Source organism: Asterias amurensis, chromosome 4, assembly GCF_032118995.1.
Source record: "Asterias amurensis chromosome 4, ASM3211899v1".
Classification (NCBI taxonomy): domain Eukaryota; kingdom Metazoa; phylum Echinodermata; class Asteroidea; order Forcipulatida; family Asteriidae; genus Asterias; species Asterias amurensis.
Window position 1 is genome coordinate 7,939,412 of NC_092651.1, and position 14,509 is coordinate 7,953,920.

At 41.9% G+C, this 14,509-nt stretch overlaps 1 long non-coding RNA gene across 1 annotated transcript; it reads left to right on the forward strand.

The window, feature by feature from the left end:
• The first annotated feature begins 366 nt into the window (after positions 1-366).
• LOC139936214 (uncharacterized) lies at positions 367-3,698 on the forward strand. Its single transcript, XR_011785916.1, has 3 exons — positions 367-633; positions 1,512-1,604; positions 2,475-3,698. It is a non-coding gene; the product is annotated as an uncharacterized lncRNA (long non-coding RNA).
• The last annotated feature ends 10,811 nt before the right edge of the window (positions 3,699-14,509 follow it).

The following is a 14,509-nucleotide window of genomic DNA, read 5'->3' on the forward strand; positions in this document are numbered from 1 at the left end:
TAAACTCAACATGGAAGACCCTTGCCTGGCTGCAGTAATCCACGGGTGACTTCCCAGATGAATTATGTCATGGATTTGAACACAGCGGGATGCTGTTGAATGTGATGCATGGATCATGTCACTAAGGTCCGAACTTAAACAACAACTACCAAGTGTACAAAACCATACGGCATATTACTGGGAAAGTCACCCATGGGCCATGGACCTCTGTTAGTAAGAACATATAATAAGACCTAGAGGGCGCACTCGGCTGTATGCTGTGCCGACAAAGACCTTATCGCAAATACCAATGCGCAAGCGCAGACTGTTGAATGAGGTGCATTGTGGGATAGATATGAATCAAGTTTTGCTACCAGCTAGACCACAATGCATCTAATTCCAAGCTTTACGCGCGCGCCCCAGTATTTGCGAAAAGGTCTAAGGACGTCGCGTCGACATTTGGAAACCGGGCATAAAATTCAATCGCGTGTGTTTTGCCCGTATCTGTTGTGCATGTAAACCATTGATTGAACGTAGGAAAGCCACTAATTTTTCCCGCACAGTCTAACAAATCGTTAGTAAAATGCCTGAAAGTTGTGCAGCTTATGACTGCACCAACCGTCGAGTCATGGGAGGTGTTCTCTCATTTAATAAGTGAGTATTTCAAGGTACTTTTCACACTAATTTATTTTAATAAGAATAAAATATGAACGTTTTTTTTTCCCGTGTCCGAAAACTGGACAGAATTGCCGTAATGAAAATGTACTAGGCCTATCATGACTTTATGTAACTTTCTTGTTGAGAAAGTTCGCGGATGATGGGTCCTTCCTCCATGGTTAAACATGACATATTTTCACTAGAGTTATAAACTATGTGGTACATTCTTAACGTTTTGGGCTAAGTTTAATTGTTGATGGCAAGCAGTGGCAAGTTCTATTCAAATCGATTCTGAAGTGCTGAACAATGTTGTAGGCTACAGAAACAGATAAACATGTACACTGTAGATCCTTCGCACGGAAATCATGGCCATGCATGCATATGGGGAGGACTAAAGACAAATTATGTTGACAAATCCTGCCTTGGTTGGTTGTTTTTATTTATCCGAGTTCATATACTCATCATACAAATAAAATAAAACAAGAAAGCTCTCCTGAGAGTACTGTTACTGTTGAAAAAGGATTTTGTCAAATTTAATTGAATAGCGTTTTCTAGACCAAAAACCTATCTGCAATCTCAGGATCTGACTGGGTGCTACTTTTCGTGAATGTTGTCTCCAACTTCCAAGTTAAGTAAAATTGGGTCTTGCCAGGTGGGTATACACGTGACGTCAACATTACATGTGACGTCAACAATGGGTAAAATTATTCCATTTCATCAATGACAACTAGTTTTTTAGCACAAAATTTGTATGTCCAATCACAAAAGGGGTTTATGGAATTCATGCCTGCAGTAAGATGCAATCTATCCCAGGATTATAAGTTGCCTTCATTAAAACATGGTTAATTTATTATGGGATTTTCTTTTTAATTCAGATTTCCTCTTGGAAAGCAGGCTATACTCACTAAAGTGGGTGACGGCAATCAGGTTGTGCAGTGAGCACTTCAAGAAGGATGACTACATGAGAGGTTTGTATTTACTTGTACTTATTTAATTTACAGGGTCATTCCTTGTCAACTTAACATGCTTTGGAATCTGACTATCCCCAAACTAAAATATTACAATAAAAAAGAACACATGTTACAATTGTGGTTTTGTTTTAACAAATGAAGGCTATTTCAAGAGCTTTAAAATTATGTTTAAAAGCAGTGTACACTATAGGTAATAGTACTCAAATTATATATTAGCATAAAACCTTTCTTGATTACGAGTAATGGGGAGAATTGATAGTATAAAACATTGTGAGAAACAGCTCCCCCTAAAGTGACGTAGTTTTCGAGACAGAAGTAATTTTCCACCAATTCCACGAATTTGATTTTGAGACCTCAGATTTTGAATTTGAGGTCTAGAAATCAAGCATATGAAAGCACACAACTTCGTGTGACCAGGGTGCTACAAGGGTGTTTTTTTCTTTTCATTAATATCTCGCAACTTCGTCGACCGATTGAGCTCAAATTTTCACAGGTTGCTATTTTATGCATACGTTGAGATACACCAAGTGTGAAGACTAGTCTTTATAGTGTCCAGTGTCTTTAAGTGTATATCTGATTTGCTTTCGGAGATATGGACGTTCGAATGCGGCAGGTCATGCTGGTTAGTCAAAAGTTCTTGGAGTTTCTTTAGGGAGTCCAAGATCCACATCAGAATGTTGATCAGGTTACAAAGCCTGATTTGACGGTCATGTTACAAAGGTTGAATTGACTCGGAATGACCCTACAGAAGTGTTGTTGGCCATTCCTACTGTGATTTACAAAAATAAATCAATTGAAAGCAAGAATTTGCTATATTTTTTCAAAACTTATAAAATATGTTATAAACAACCAAGTTTACATTTACAGGTAATCATCCCAGAGATGACCAAGAAAATATTCAACATGGAATCAGGAGTCTGCTGTACCCTCCGTCTTTCCAGCTTACCCACCACATAAACAACAGAAGCAAGCGAGTAAGAGGCCTCCACCTAAAAGAAAAATGATGACAGCGGATCCTGGCTCACAACCTCCTCCGTTAAAAACTGTTAATGTTGCAGAAGAGCACATGTATGCAAAGATCAAAAAATGATAAACCAGGGACAGTTGAAGGTGTTGAAGCTGAACTTCGGATCGAATACTTTCACGCTGATTGAAAATGAGCTGAAGTCAATGGAGAAAGACAAACATGGTCTCTGAGGAAATCAAGCAGTTCACGTCACACTACATGTCTATAGTGCCCAGGGTATGATTTTGTTAGACAGTATTTACATCTCCCACAAGGATGTCATTATGACATCATCACCTGTCCTGTGACATCATCTTAAAGGTGTTTTATTTTAAATATTTGAAAATCTGTAACAAATCAGCCACAAGAGACCGTAGGTTTTTGTTTGCAGGATTGGGTAGGGATAAATTAGGTCTTCATTTTGTTTCGTGTGCGTGAGCTCTCATCTAAAAATGGCAAAAGTTATGAAGTGACTTTCAACGATGTTAGTGCCTGGCAAGGGTGAGCAGTTAAAAACAAATATCAATGACGTCACAAAGTGCAACTCTAGCGACAGGTTGAAAACTCAGTGGCGAAGTTTTGTGTAATCACCTCAAAATGTACACACGTTGATTGCTGGCAGTCATTATGTGTGAAGTTTCAGATCGATGACGTCACCAGAGGTCACATGATGTCAATACCAGAGGTCACAAGACGTGGCATTAAAGGTGCATTTTTTGAAAACGTATATCTTCCGAAGAAATTATGCGATTAATTTGAAACTTGGTGGAATGTTAGATACATGGCAAGTTCTTGTAAATTCTCTATTTGTGCACAAATGACATTGTGTGTAGTTTGTCATTATTATCATAATTATTATTATTATTATTTTTTTTTGGGGGGGGGGCAGGAATACTCTTTTTTTTCTTTGGGTCAGGCTTTCAATGGTTGATGTAGATCTGTACAATATATTATCTGCAAACACATTGAATTATTTCAAATTTTTAGTTGAATGCAGGGACCAGTCTTCAGATTTGAAAAAGTGGAAAGTTTGTGTTGCATGTTGTTGATTTACATATAAGAACAGGTTTTTTTCTGTTGGATTTACCAAGTTTTATTTTAATAACTTTCATATAACATTTTGTATATGTTTGAATAAGGTTTTTTGTTTAACCTAATAAAATAATTGGAAATATAAATTCCATAGCGTTTGTTGTGTTATGCTTTCGTTTTCCTGCAATATCAAGTCCCTTCAACGGAATGTCAGGGTGCTAATTGATAAGCCCAAAGGATGTACATGTTTACCACCGGGTAGGTAAGATTGAAAGTCTCTTCAAGAAAGTTCACAAAATTTGACTTTTACATGTAGGCCTAAACAAAAAGTTATGGAGTTGTGGTTATCACATTCCCGTACATGTAGTTTTTTTCTTCTAACCCTACAACCAAATTTTTCGTCGCCAAAGTTCATTTGGATTGTGGTAGAGCAAAATGTTATTGGATGCATTCAGTCCTAGATTTCGTATCCTTAAGCCCTCTCTTGTGACCCTGTTGCCACACGTTTTCTGTTTGTAACTTTCAAGTTTGATCCTAAAAATTCCAAATGGGTACGACACTACAAAGGCTAAACGCCGAAACAATGTAGAAGAGCATTTCCAAGACCTGACAGAGGAAGACGATCACGGCACACAACTTGTCAAGAAAATCAGTGGCTTGCCGCTGTTCATAAGAACTGTCCTGCATCACCGTGACAATGGAATACTGTTTACCGAGCGGTTAGAGACATCGACTTAATACAAAAAACATCTTGTTTTTAGGCCAGTAACTGGACTTTCCCTGATCAACCTCTTCAATCTGTTCTGTGGATTATCTATTCCTCTTCACAAAGGTTTCGTAAATATCCTTTCAGTAAAAGCCTGGTCAAAAACTATTAATTTTCCGTTCAGAATCAATCGCACAGATCGGGAACTTCGCCCGTCAATTTGTTTTGTTTACGTTTTGTGTATACCTAGCGTTATAACATCCGGGTACTTTCCGCGCTGTTTGCCCGGTCTCACCATGCCCGACGGTGCTCCGTGTGCGCACAGCGGTAAAGCGTTGCTGCCAATGGCCAGTGCGCCCTCTAGTTCTTTTATATAGCTCTTATATAGCTCTATGGTAAGAACTACATCATCAATCAACTTGTGGGCGTACAATCATGTTTGTTAAACCACGGTATTAAACAGTGCCCAACTTCATAGCGCTGCTAAGCACAAATATTTGCTTAGTATGAAATGTTTGCCATGATAAAAACAGGATTACCAACAAAATGTCCTCGTGATTTCAGGATAAGCAAACAACAGCTGAATACCAGTAACAATCAATATGCAACAGATGGAAATTTGGTTGGTAATCATTTTTTTTATCAAGGAAGAAATTTCATACTGGCAAATTGTTGTGCTTAGCAGCTCTATGGAGTTGGGCCCAGGTTGTAACGTTGTTACCAATCACGTGATGTGATATAAAGCCGCTTGTTATGCCTTGGTACCAAATTGTGGAGTTTTATTGGTCGAGAACCAGTCACATGGTACGATACAAAGACGCAAGTGACATGGCTAAGGATGCGCACTACGCTATGACGCATAGCGCAGAGGGTAACATGAGTTTTGTTTACCGGTATATCGTTCCCACCGCTCGGGTAGACTTCCAGAGCTTTACGCGATTAGAAACAGTCTGGGTTCTGAGAAGTGTTTTTAATGTGAACACCTGTTCCTCTGCTTTATAATAAATGTAGAAACAGTCTGGGAACATGTGAATAGTTTTTTTTTTTAATTCAACACCTGTTCTTACACTCAAAGAACATAATTTCATTTCATTGAAGTAAGCGTATCTGATCGAAACAAACATACATACATACATACATACATACATACATACATACATACATATAGGGCATTTGTATAGCGCCACTACGCCAAGAACGCAGCGCATTAGATAGATAGGATACAGATAATGTTTGATACACTTCTTAAATAATCGAAGAGAGTCAGATTTCCTGACTGAGGTGGTGAGTGTATATTCAAGGTGTGTGGAGCAAAATGAGAGAAAGTGCGACTTGAAGCCGACTTAAGAAGCTTGATTGAGTTAGGTTGCATGAGGCGAGTAGTGTCGGATGCTGAGCGTAGACTTGAGCGGCCAGGCCGATGGAGAGACAGGCAAGAGGTTAACTAGCCAGGTGCTGTGTTATTGAGGCATTTATACACATTCGGCAGCCAGTGAAACCACGAGTTGAAACCAACTGATCCAGAACCACCCCAACTCATTAATACAGAAAACATACATGTGGCACATATGAAAGAGACAAAAAGTAGCACCCTGATGGATTTTTAAAAGGCAAACTAAATTACTACCGAGTTAATCTCCTGATGCATCAATTTAAGAAACAAACCATATAAAATAATGTGGCGCTGGGACTAAGGAGAGGAGAGAAAGTTGGTGTTTATTTCCCCACCATTCACTAAAAAGCAGAGTCAGCAAAACTCTCAAAAGGTTTACTCAATTAAAGAGGGCGCTATCACACCAATTTTATTGATCTCTTCGCTCGTCCCCAGCGCCTTGCTTTAACCAAAGGCGCTGGGATGGGCAAACGTATCATGCACTGTCATTGGTTTAATAATGCGCAGTCCCATCATGCATCACACTCACACTGCGCCATATTTCTATGCACTGTACGCATGACGTACTTCCTGAACAAGAATCTGTGCGAGCGATTAGCCCATCCCAGCGGGCCTGGATAGACTGGCCGCTGGGGCCGAGCGAAATTGATCTCTAGCTTGAACATCTGACGTCACACTTCAAGGCACGTGAATGGCGACAGAGACTGGCCTCCTAGCCCATGTATCTTCACCTTCCACCTACATTCATTTTCACATAGAGATACGCAGCCAAATTCTACACCAACTTTACATACAAGTACATCCATGCATGAAGTATGTATGCATATACACAATACACACGTGTGGAGCACACAGACGACTGCCATATCTGCGGTTTGATTGGTCCGAGCTTAGCTGCACAAACATAACCTCGGGCCAATCAAGACACAGATACGGAAGCTTTTAGTCACTGCATTAATCCAATGATATCGTTGTGTCCCATGGAATCTCTGGCCCTGAAGTAGGCCTACCTGTATAAAGACGGGGGCCCATTCTATTCTCAACAGACCTTCGCAAATTCTCATTGCGAACGCATCCTGTTGGTGCGTTCGATTAGCTTCCATGTGTCGACCTCGCGGTGCTCACTCGGGATCGAGCCCAAGACGAGCTAATCGAACGATCACTCACCTTCTCGTGGTGACGTCATGCACTTCGGCCCCTTGGGCCAGCCCCAAGTGACCCGTTCCACAAGCAGGGCACCATAGACCGATCCAGGCGCGCAACGCAAATGCTGGGCGCCGCCATGCGCTGCGCGCCACTGCTGGGGTGTCTTTTCCTTTTCACTTTTTATGGGAATTGAATGTCTCCTCGACAATATTTGAAATTTCCTTGATGTGGCTGCTTGATATAACAACGTACTACATTCTTGATAAATTTTTAAAGTTAAGCAGAAAGTAAAATACTGAAATTCTGACAAAATACCTTGCCGATGTAATGCATTTTTACCGACTATTATGCAGTTTCCGCGTCTTTGACCCCTAACTCACCTAAGACAAGCACCTTTTTCAAGATGATCCGGCTTCTATTTTGTTGCAAATATTTGTGGTCAGTTATCTACATTGGTATATCATGATGTCCTGTTAAGGAAATTGTGTTATTCGTTGAGGAGAGCATTTTATTTCCATAAAGAGTGAAAAGGAACATGATTTCCTCATGTCTTTGTGCACAAAACTAGGCACATGTACACCTCAGCAATGGCGCGCGGTGCTTAACACTAACTTGTGCGCCCGGTGCGCGTCGGATCAGTCTTTAATACTCAAGACGTGATTTTTCTGCAAAATACAAATTGCCTTGCCCTCTCAAAGAGTAAATTGCTTGCCTTTTTATGATACATTGCACTATAAAGCTTCATGACAATTGAGCAGTGGAAGCTGTTTTACTTGCAACACCCTGTCTGATGTCCTGCACAGTTGTATTGCCACCATTCATTTATATTACATGTATAGCACTTTTTCCTTCAGGCCCTTTTGTTAGCCTGGAGGCACTTGTATTCCTACTGCTTGAGCACCAATCAATCACCCTTAGCTTTACGTCAAAACTTGTGGATTCTGCTGAGTAAACCAACGTAAACGTAAACGTAAACGTAGCTGTAGCCGTAACCGTAGCCGCCAATTTGGATTCGGCCTAAGCTTGGAATGTCTAGTAACGTGGAGTACGCAAACGCAGAAGCCATTTTGCCACTAACATAATATGCTTGACTAACACGGAATTCCCTGCTTCCGTAAGCGCTGATTCTTTGCTTACGGTAAGCAGAACCATAAATTGGGCCCTGCTAGAGGCAGTTGTAGCGGAACAGACTCGGGGAGCTAGCGTTGGTCCATACTTACCGCCTCTTATAGGGTGCGCCAGATCAATAAACTGACATGCAGCCAAGGGTAACTGCTGAATATATTGAAAAATACTTAAAATAGGCCTACGTTTCAAAATTCTCATGCCTATTGAAATCCGATCAAACATTGTCTGACTACACCCTTCAGATTTCATTTTATTTCTTGGCAGGTCAGCCATTTTGGAATTTTGTCTAATTCTTATAAGTAAAATCACGCCCGAAATGTGTTTTTTCCCCATAGAATCGAATTGCAGGTTTCATGAATAAATGTTTCACTCCCTCAGCCAAATAGTAGGCCCTTACTTCTTGTAGGCATTAAAACAAAAAAACAAGTCATCTGTGACTACAATGATCAATCTGCCGTAAAACCATGTAATGTGCATGCGTGGCTTGTAACATAGACTGGTCCCCTGACAACTGATACGTGATAACCCAACGCGTTAACTCAAGGAACACTGCAGCGCCATTTTTGTGTGCAGTTTTCAAGAAGGTCGCAAGGAACACGTGTGTCTGTGCTAAAGACTTCTCAAAATAAGGTACGTACTTCTTGTTTATAACTTATGGACAGACTGGATCCTTATGCTGCGTCGTAGTAAAACGTTGCTATAAACAAAGCACCAGTCTACTTACAACATTGTGCGACAATGTCACGAAGATTTGACAGTTGCAACGGCTGAAAACACGTACACACTGGCCTTTTGCCGCTTTTGTGTTTTTTAATCATTTTTCGCTAACTACGTGACATTTTGATGATTTTATTTTACAGCAACCATCTATAAAAACATTATTGATGATTCTACAGCCCTAAATTGCGTAAACGGTGAACCGGTGTGTCCCTTTTAAGGTTTTCATTATGTTCTGTACTATTTCCTCCCCGTCGCTTGCTAGCTAAAATTCACGTCAAATTCAGTGTTTTTAAGTTCTGTAGGGAAACATAAAAACGCGGGACAAAGTTGTTGTTGTAAGTAAGTAGCATAGCGTCCTCATGCGTTGTAAAAAGGCCAGTCTCGTGTATTGTCGTCTGCGGGCAAGTTTGTTGTTGTTGAGACACCACGATTTCGTCATTATCAAAATGCAGAATATAATAGAAATACAGAATAGAATTACATGTTTTCCTTTTTCTCAATTAAAAATAGGCATGCCATCTCATGTGGTGAACTAACTTGTGCAACGATTTTCAAGTACAAAACCCATACAGTGTCAAAGTCTCCTACCTGTAGCTTACTTTGCTCCATGGAACAAGTGTCGAACTCAGTTGTATTCATATGTGTGTCACGGGTGCGATGCGACCCCCCCCCCCCCACGTTTATTTTTATGTTACGTAATCATTTGCTTTACTTGCATGGCTAGCGCCCTCTGCGGGCTGCTTTCCGGTTCAAGAGCATTCTGTTTTGGGCCGAAGACCTTAACTGACGTCTTTGCGTGTCTTCACCCAACAGGTAAAGATCTTGTTATATTTTGCATTTAAATGTTTTCCTAATTACTACTTAGATTAAATAGTATGTAATAAGCACTATCCTCAAGTCTCAATTTGTTTATAGAATGTTGTTGACTTTAGTGGATATCTGGTTGCTTTTGCAACATCACGCTAGCTATTTATTGATTTGCGGTGTTTAGATATATTTATTACCTCTAGAGCCTTTCCTAATAATCTTAGCAGTGTTACTGAATGTAACATTTTGGAGATCCTTTAGTTTATTTTATCATTGCTTCTGGGATTGGAAATAACCTGTTTATATTGCATTTCACCGTTAATTTGCCTTAAATCCAAGATGGCGGTCGCGTCCTTAATTTTGGCGCGAACCGCGAGTATTGTTTTATCGTTTCATTGTTTATTCTTTTAAAGTTTAGTTTATGTAATTATTATTGTATATTTTGTATGAGCATTCTGTTTTGGGCCGAAGACCTTAACTGACGTCTTTGCGTGTCTTCACCCAACAGATTCACCGTTTACAGATCTCAATAAAACTAAAGAGCTACTATATGATCAGACTTGCCGTTTCATGCCCGTACTTATTCCAAGGGTCACATTTGGTGGAGAATCCGGGTACGGGCATATCGACGACGGCATCAAGCATCACTTGATCGTCAGAGTACATTATACCCGTCAATCTTGTGACCGGTACAGATTACCCCATCAAGACGTTGAAGGCATCCCCAGCCAGGACAGCCGGGTTCCAGCGGGCAGAGCGGCCTTCCCCCTGAACCCTGCCCCGCGGATCGGAGAGACCCTCAACACTCCAGACGTGAAGAATTTTGGACCGCCGTATCCTTACCATCGGACTTGGATCACCCGTGATTGAGCAACCTTATCCAGCCTCTTCAACGCCCCTGAGTGCCGGATGTTTTTTCTTCACGATCGGAACTGTTGAACATTTTCGCCAACATCAAGAACAAGTTTATCGCGGTGTTCTTGAACATTTTGCCAATAATAAAAATTTGCAGATTTCACGAACTCTCGCAAAGAATTCGATCGCCTCCATTTTAGACAAACTCATAGTTGTTTAAACTCATACGATCGGGAAAGCACCATCATCAGGACAATAAACACAATAGCATTGTCACACGGACTAAAGACCTCCTTTGTACTCTTCCACTGTGCCGATTAAGAGTGCGTTCGGTTGTTACCACCAGACAAGCAGCTGATGAACAATTCCCATTATGAACATTGACATTATTGGAATTTGATTGAATCAAGTCTCAATTGTATTTTGGATTCGGATTTGGTATTGTTGGTATTGTTAGGAGTCATTAATCTTGTCTGGCATTTAGACAGGTGTCCACTTAATGGGAGTAGGTACTTAAAGTTCTCATTCAGCTGAAAAGAACTTTAATCCATACATTGTTGTTTGCCTTTGGCGATGCTAAATTCCTGGGGTGTAAAAGAACACCTGTAAATTCTTTTGTATTGTATTTGAGACATTTTGATTGTCCAGCTGTGTGAAAGTTTCTCTTTATTACCTCAATTGGGTAGAGATAATTGAAGTCATTTCCTTCAGAATTGTCGCACGAAAATTCCATTGTTTCTGGTACTTCAATTGCGTACAGAATTTTTTCTTCTTCTGAATATTGATGTGTTCCATATTGCGTTCAAAGATTATATTTTGCTATTGCTGATTTGTTTTTGCATTGGTTACATTGATTGCATTTCATGATTGCTTCAGTTGGATTGATATTATCATTTTTTCTGACAGCCATTTTACATTTTGTGAAGGTATTGCATTGATGACCATTTTTGATACTTTTGAATTGTGTTCTTTTGCATACTTTGTCACTCTGTATTTTATCTTTGGACTGTGTTCTTGGAAGCATGTCTGACGAGGAAGAATTCCCATCGTCCACAGCAGCATTTGGTCACAGATCATCTCGTCGAACTCTTCCGAACAGACCTCAACATACCTCTCCCTTCCAAGAAGAACTAGGCGACATCCAGCAAACAACCGATCGCATGCTTTCGCAACTGGGAAACATCGAGCGAAGACTATCCCGAGGCTCACTGCATCAATCAGTTCCAGGTACTCATGCACAACGGTCAACTCCAATGATGTCTACCACATTGCCAAGGCAAGGGTCTTCTTCAAATGACTATCCTTTGAGGTCTAGCCAAGCGCCGAGGCAAGGTTCTTCTTCAACCGACTATCCAGTTCTCACACCTCAGAATCACCACCTACCTGACCGCAACTCCACTACGCTTTCATCTCATCACCGTTTACTTCCATCACATCAAGTGAAAAGTGTACCTATGTTTACAGGGCGTGACCAAGGTGCAACAATCGCCATTGAAGATTGGGTCCGAGACGTGAATTATCTCATCGAAACTACTTCGATGCCTGAAGAAATCCAGTTTTCTACCATCGTGAGATATCTTGGTGGCGCTGCAAGAAAACTTGTACTCAATCTCCATCCAACACATCAGACCCCAAGCCACGCCTTTGCAGAACTCAAAGCACAGTTCGGAGATGTATTCCTGACTGGTGATCCATTAGCCAGCTTCTATGAGCGTGTGAAACATCCCACCGAACTACCGAGCATCTACGCCGTCGAACTAGAGGCAACGCTGAGAACCATAGAGGAAAAGTCAACCCTAAGTCGCCCTTTTCCTAATAGAAACAGTATGCTGACGCAACAATTTATGAGAGGCGTCAAAGACGAGAAAGTTACACAGAGACTCGCACCGATGAAGCCCAGAGATATGACGTTTCGGGAACTTCAAATTGAACTTCGTCAACTGGAACGAGAGTCTAGGATTGCAGCAGCTGCAAAGACAGGAACCAAGCTTCAAGCTCAACAATTGCAGCAGATTCGTCCTCCATATCAGCAATCCTCACCGAAAGTGCCAGATGTCAAGAGCCCCAAACCAACTACCGATCATGATGTGTTACAAGAACTTCTCGCCACTGTCCATCAACTAGCTCTGAGGGTAGATCATATCTCTCATCAAACTCCACGTGGACCTCAGCAACCAAGAACAGACCAACATGCCTCTGGTCAACGAGTGTTCTACTGCCACAGATGCGGCAATGAAGGTCATATTGCCAAAGGATGCAGAAGTGCCCCTTTAAACTCCAACGGCCCACGGCCAATGGGCAAGCCGTCAGAGGCCGGGAATCAGCGAGCCCAGTAGTAAGTTCTCCTTCAAACACTGCACCACGTCTGTCTTCAATATGCCACGGTGGTAACATACCTCTCCATCACCAGCAATTGATTGGTCCAACAAACGAAGACGTCATCAACATTAATGGTGTGAACTACACTGCCCTAATAGACTCTGGCTCCCAGATCACGTCGATAACGGAAGACATCTTGAGGCAAAACCCTGAGCTCCAGAACATGGAAATTTCTCCTTCAGAAGTCTCCATCGAAAGTGCTAGTGGGCACAGCGTTCCTCACCGAGGTGTCATCCCTTTAACCATCACTATAATGGACGTCGTCTACAAGGATGTTCCTACATTTGTTGTACAAGCAGACAGTTACCGTAGAAACGTTCCAGTCCTCATTGGTACTAATGTCATCAGAGCAGTGAAGAGAGACCATCAAGTGACAAAGAGTAATAAGTTCCTGCCTCCGAAGAGCTCTGCATGGTATGCAGCCTTCAACAGTATTTCTGCTTCAGAACCTGGTAGCCACAGCGACGGTACCATCGGCTACGCTAGGTACATCGGCCGATACCCCCGAGTGATACCAGCAGGCCAAGAAGTAGACATCATTTGTCAGGCACCCCCTGGCAAAGGTCCGTACACTGCAGTAGTTGAAAACTTTCCTCGAAGCTCTTCATCTTTAAAAGTTAGCAACCTGGTCACAGATGTTGAATCTAACTGCCAAGTACCCGTGAGACTTTGCAACATCTCCGCCAAGCCCATAACCATCAAACGCAACTGCAAACTCGCACAGCTAGCATACATCCAGCGCATTGATGATCTACCACTCAATGAAGACTACGAAACGTTACAAGCTAGACAGGAAGACGAAGATGTTTCTCCTGATGTCTGAGCCAAGTCCATGAAAGTCCAGGAGATGTTAAACATACACCACTTGTTGACCTATCCAAAGCGAAGTTAGACAGCGAGTCACAAAAGCAGCAGCTAGAGAGTCTCCTTCAGAATTACTCTGACGTATTCTCATCCAGTCCCCTGGACTTTGGATGTACGTCGACGATGAAGCACTCCATCCCACTCATAGACAATCAACCCTTTCGACTTCCTCACCGCCGAATTCCTCCTTCACAATACCAAGCTGTCAAAGATCATCTCAAGGCCATGGAAGAAGCAGGTGTCATCCGCAGAAGTAACAGTCCATTCGCCTCACCGATAGTGATAGCCCATAAGAAGGATGGTTCACTGCGGATATGTATTGACTATCGTCGCCTGAACAGCAAAACTGTACGTGATGCATATCCTCTCCCTCGCATCGATGAAGCACTGGACGCTCTTGGAAATGCTCAACTCTTCACCACTCTAGATCTCACATCAGGCTACTGGCAGGTTCAAATGGAAGACGAAGACATACCTAAGACAGCGTTCACTACCCCCATGGGACTATTTGAATGTAATCGGATGCCCTTCGGCTTAGCAAATGCCCCAGCTACATTCCAACGTCTGATGATGACTTGTCTCGGAGAGCAAAACTACGTCACGTGTCTTCTCTACCTCGATGACATCATCATATTCTCTGCCAACTTCGAAGACCATCTCGACCGCCTGTCTAAAGTGTTCTCCTGTTTGAGGCAACACGGTCTGAAACTGAAGCCGTCCAAGTGTAACCTCCTCCAAGAAGAAGTTAGATACCTCGGACACATCGTTTCGAACAAAGGCATTAGTACTGATCCAGAGAAGACGCAACAAGTAGAGCACTGGCCAACCCCCACTAATCGCAAGGAACTACAACGCTTCCTCGGCTT